Below are 6310 nucleotides of genomic sequence, written 5' to 3'. Positions count from 1 at the left end.
TTTTTTAAATTTTTTTTGAAACTAATGTGTAAATTTTTTTAAAAATGATGTAATTTATAAAAGATAATAAATTGGTTTTTAATTTAATTGCCAAAAGAGGCCATAATACAAAAAAAGTAATGTTAGAGACCAAGTTTTATTAAATTTTTTATCAAATATCTTACATACTCATATAGGACTTTTATGGTATGGATCTTATACATGTGAGATATTTAATAAAAAATTTGATAAATTTTTTGTAATTTTTAACATTTCTGTAATATGAAATCGTCACATTCTTGCAAGTCCGAAATCAAATTAAATGATGTTGTTAGGCCATGGTGGGCTCAATTTTGGATCTATTTCGATAATTCAAACAATTCAATACGTAGAGTTCGTTAAGTACATTATTCCTGAAAAAAATCGCGTTGTTAGATATCGATAACCATTTGAACAAATTGCATTTGTTTCAACAGCAATTATGGTTTTAAAAATAAATCACAAACACAAATGTAAGTTGATCAAGTGGTTATTGATATCTGGCGAGTTTTTTAAGAATAATGCACTCAACGAACTCTACAAATTTTACTTAGATTATTAAGATAGGTCTGGAGTTGGGCCTACTGCGACCCAACATCACTCTTCAGTCCAAAGTAGCTAGACCCATACGAAATTATACATCACAAATGAATTTTTTTTTTTTAATTTTAAACGTAATTAAAAATGTATTTAGATTGATAAAATTAAAATTATAAAAATTAAATTATAAATTTGCTAAATTAAAATCAGTATCGGATTAGGATTTTTGGAAATCTCAAATTAGACATAAAAAATGAGATTTTATGTAATTAAATATTTGAAAAATTAAAATTTTAGACAATAAAACAATGATTTTTTTTTTTTTTTTTTTTACGAGTCTAATAATTGAGCTCCCTCTCATTAAAGGGAAATGTTATGGTATACATCCCAAATAGAGTATATTATATGCATTTTATTCTAAAAATGTGTAATTTTATCATTAAATTGTAAAACATTAATTACAAAAATACGTAATCTTGTCATAAATTGACAAAATTTTGAATATTTTTGTTATGCTAATTTATAGCGAGTTTACACATTTCGTGATTGATATTACAAAACTTTATTTATAATAAAATTACATATTTTTGTAATAGGGTACATAGGATAGACATCATGGCATTTTGATGCATGGTTAAAAACGTATACTTATTTTATTCTATGTAATCACTAATACATTTTTATTAAATCAATTCTCTCATTTTATTTTTATCTATGAATTAAATCATTTAATTTTACTTTTTAAACAATAATTTGAAATTGACATGAAGATTGAGGCTAATTGATAATTTAAGAAAAAAATGAAGAAAAATAAGTCAAATTGAACCCAAAGTCTATTCAGCAGCAACCAACGTGTCATGGCCAATTGAAAAGAAGTGATTCACGTGCGAAGCAAAACAATTGGATTCTATTTGTTGGATGATATGGTTTCGAAGAGGCATGTGCGTTTCGTTTTAATTTCTTGGATTTAATTTTTTAGCAATTAATTTTTTTATTTTTAATAAATATTTTTAAAACTGTAAGAATTTTCTTTTTATATTTTTAGATGTAAATTTTTTATTTTTATTTTTTATCAAAATAGAAATATCCAGTAGAGTAGCTAAAGAGGAATCTATCTAAAAGATATACTTATACCAAGTAAAGGAAAAAAGAAAACAAACAATACACATGAGTAAATCTATGAAGAATATCTAGTTGCACAACATTTGCTTGTGCTTGTGCTCATACTGTGTTTCGTTTTAATTTCTTGGATTTAATTTTTTAGAAATTAATTTTTTTATTTTTAATAAATATTTTTAAAATTGTAAGAATTTTCTTTTCATATTTTTAGATGTAAATTTTTTATTTTTATTTTTGTATCAAAATAGAAGTATCCAGTAGAGTAGCTAAAGAGGAATCTATCTAAAAGATAAACTTATACCAAGTAAAGGAAAAATGAAAACAAACAACACACATGAGTAAATCTTTGAAGAATATCTAGTTGCACAACATAGGGGTGAGCAGCGGATATACCGATCCGCTAAGACCGACCGAACCGAACCGATCCGCCACATTTTGGACGGATGCGTGATAACGAGCGGACAGTTGCAGATTGATTTTCTCCAATCCACCAATTTGGCGGACGAATGGGGGATTTGAGGTTCTTTTGGCCGCAACCGAACCGCCAAACCGCAAGCACCCTTAGTAATTTGTAAGACTTTGTGTTTTTAATTTGTTTAAATATTTTGTTTGTGTTTTCAATTGAAAAAGAGTTCAAATATTCTGTTGAAAAAAAAATTTCAACTTGAATATATTTTTTGAATTGAAAAAAATAAACGTATTATTTATCTATATTTTTTGGTTTTTAAATCTAATTCTAAAAGTAATAAATAGAAAATATGATATATGGTGGTTAGTTTTTGTTTTCAAAAACATATATAAATGTAACAATATAGAGATATACAATCTCTGCTATTGATTTATTCATGATTTTAGTGGTTTGAATTGTTTTTATATTTTAAGAACCACAGATTGTAATACTTTATGTGGATGAGGCATGCTGTGATTGTAATATGTGGATAAGGTACGCAGTGATTGTGTTATTCTAAAGTTTCAAACTTTCTTTCTTTGGATGAGGCATGTAGTAATTATAATACTTTTTTAAGTCTTTGACTGTAATACCTTTTTTTTTTTTTTTTTTTTGAGGAAGTGCACAAGTTGAACTATATTGAAAATTTATAAAATTTCAAACCGCCAAACCGATTCGCATCCATCCGCCAATCCGCTCAATCTACATCCGCCGGATTGGCGGATGGATGTGGATTGATTTTCTCCAATCCGCCAATCTGGCGAATGGATGACAGATTGGAGGTTCTGTGGCCGCAACCGACCCGCACCCACCCCTAGCACAACATGTGCTTGTGCTTGTGCTCGTATTGCAAGCAGAGGATAGATCATGATGGACTCAAAATACAAACAAAAACAAAAAACCACAAACACAACCTCAAACCAGATCCGTGGTAGATTTGGAGTAGATCAGGGACGGAACTAGGAGAAGACTATAGGGGGCCATAGCCCCCCTATTTCTGAAAATTATTGTTTGCCATTGAATTTTGAAAATATATATATCATTTTATACATAAAATGGCCCCTAGTATAAAAAAATATATATATGTCATTCTTCATTCATTTTGAATTCTTTTTCTATTTTACACCAAAAAAAAACTTCTTCATCTTATTAGAAATTTCTTCTATGGTATTTAAATTTTTTTTATGTATATGTAATTTAATTATATAATATTATATGTACATGTATGTTTTGTGTATATGGTGACAAAAATTATTTTCTTTTGGCTCCTCCGATAATGAAATCCTGGTTCCGTCCCTCGGAGTAGATCCATACCAGCGGGATGGAGGAAAGTGGCGAATTCGATGGATTTGGATGAGAAGGATCGTAGAGCACAATTTGACAGATCCGGTGAGGCCCTGGTTGAGGAAGTCAGAAAGAAGAAGAAAGGAGATGAAGAGTAAAGATTACACCAAGAGGGGAAAGCACCTCACATGGAGGGAAAAGATGAGAAGAGTAGGCTCCCAAAGTTTATTGATCCAAACAGGGCAAGGAAAATGAAAGGAAAAGAGGGATAGAAGGGAGGAGAGAGGTGGCTGGAAGTTGAAGCCCTCCTCTCCCACCTCGAGTGGCGTGTTCAAGAGAAACCTTAGGAGAGGTAGATGTATTTAAATAGTAAAATATTTGTAAAAAAATATTTTAAAAAATTAATAGATACACAAAAATACAAAAAATATACTGAATTTTTGTTATTTATTTTATATTTTTGGTATTTAGTGATTTTTTTTTAAAAAAAATTATAAATATTATATTTTTTAAATATATTTATGTTAGGTACGCCTAAAAATTAAAAAAATTCAGTAAAGATAAAAAATATATAAATGTAAAACAAAAACCAAACAGAGTGAATTGGATTCTATTTGTTGGATGCTATGGTTTCAAAGGTTATTGGATGAATGGTGGCATGATGTTAATCTAATGGGAATATCATGGTGTATGTGTCGGTATTTTTTAATTAATTATTATTATTATCATTTTGTTTCTTAATTACTCAGTACAATACCTCACAGATTTACTTTATCCGTTAATTACAATATTATAAAATATCACGGGTTTATATTCTGGGATGATTGTGAAAATTCTTGAAAATATGTGTACCATATGCATCTTATAATTAAAAAAATAATAATATAATTTAAATTTTTTGAGTCATAAATAAAAAAAAATATTATAACTAAATATAACACGAGTCATAATTGAAAAATTCATGAATTATAACTAAAATAATGTCATAATTAAAAAAATTAATCATAACTAAAGAAAAAATAGCATAATTAAAAATATATATAATAAACCTTTTTAAATATATATATATATATATATATATATATATATTAGAATTTCCCTAATCTAATTGGTTGAGTGATGAAAGGCAAGAAGTTCATTGGAAGAATGATCTCATCCTGGAGAAGAATTACCCCCTACCTTGAACCATTAAATAGATAGATAAGAGCTGAACGAGGGAACATTCCGAGAAAACTTTACATATTGTTTTAATTTATTTCTATGGTGTTTTAAGTTTTTTTTTTTTTTTTAAATTGGTGTAAAACTTCAATCGTTTTTTTTTATATAAATATTTATAATTTATTTATGATTTTTAATATTAAATTATTTTGATTGATTAGTTTATTTATTTTAAAAAATAATTATTCTATATAATTCTTTGATTTACCGTTAACTTCGACACGGTATATGCTTATAATACTCTGCGAATTAAATTATTAGAATTTCATGGAATAGTTTTTGTTTTGTATAATCTCTTATTTTATTATAAACTCCGGATACGGTAGAAACTTAATATTGTCTACGAATCAAATAACTAGATTTTTACGGTATAATCATTCGGTCAAAATAATCAATTTCTTAAAATTTATTTTTACTTAAAATAATCGTTTTTATCTTCCGATTAAGAATACCTTTTGTGTTTGTCAAATAACTAAATTTTTATGGTGTAATCATTCAATCAAAATAATCAATCTCTTAAAATTTATTTTTACATAAAATAATTATTTTTATCTTCCGATTGAGAATACCCTTTGTGTTTGTCTCAATTGAGTTATACAAATTGAATATAAAATATTTTAAAAAAAGTATTAGCGGAGGATTGTTGATGCCTTAGTACCTTTTTATTTTTGTCATCTTAATTTATTGTTTAGTTAACTTTTCTCAATTATCTAATCATTTCCAAAAATTCAAAGTCATTTTTTTCTTTGTTTTATTTGAATGCTAGATAATTTCTTTGAACAAATTAATCCCTAATAATTTGATCTCGAACTCACTGAGTTATACCATCTCATGACATTCTACACTTGAAATTGCATTAATAAAGTTGCAGCACATTTCCCCTCAATAAAATTATAGGGCGAAGCTCAAATTTTCCCTACAAAAAAAAAAAAAAAAAAAGGTGAATCGCAAAAGAAAAATGCCTCAGAACTCAAAATTTTCGAGACTCGAGTGGCCCGAATTAAAAAACGACGTTGTTTCGGATTTGTTTTTTTATTTTTTTCCTCTTTTATCTCTGAAACAGAGGAATGGAGGAAAAGAGAGAGAAAGAGTGAGGAAGAGAGAAGTGAAAGGGGGAACACACAGAGAGAGAGAGAGCTCCACTCATCACCAGCGCTGCCATCCTCTGTGTGTATACACAGATCTGTATAGATTTGTTTATGTGTATCTCTCTCTCTCTCTCTGTATAGATTTGTGTGTATACACAAATCTGTATAGATTTGTATATCTCTCTTTTTCTGTTTTGTGTATCTCTTTCTCTCTCTCTCTCTCTCTCTCTCTCTGTTCCCCGATCTGTGGATTTTGATTTTGGGTGATGTGGTGGTGGAGCAAAAAATATAGAAGAAGAAGAAGAAGAAGAAGAGAAGAAACAGAGGGGTGATAGAGCATATCTGTCTGTGTATACACAAATCTTGTTTATTTTTATTTTTTTGGATTTTTCCTCTCCTTTCTCTTTTTTTTGATTATGAGTTATGGAAGAAGAAAAGAGAAAAAAAAAAAAAAACAGACAAAGAATAGATAGCAGAAGTCAGAGGAAGAAAAAAAACAAAAAAAAAGCAAAAAAAAGAAAAGAAAAAGAAAGTGTTGTTTTGGCACCTCGAGCCATTCGAGCCTTGAACGATTTGAGCTACCTAGCGGGATTGA

Source organism: Camellia sinensis, chromosome 13, assembly GCF_055761805.1.
Source record: "Camellia sinensis isolate YWXY chromosome 13, ASM5576180v1, whole genome shotgun sequence".
Classification (NCBI taxonomy): Eukaryota; Viridiplantae; Streptophyta; class Magnoliopsida; order Ericales; family Theaceae; genus Camellia; species Camellia sinensis.
This window is presented reverse-complemented; position numbering follows the sequence as displayed.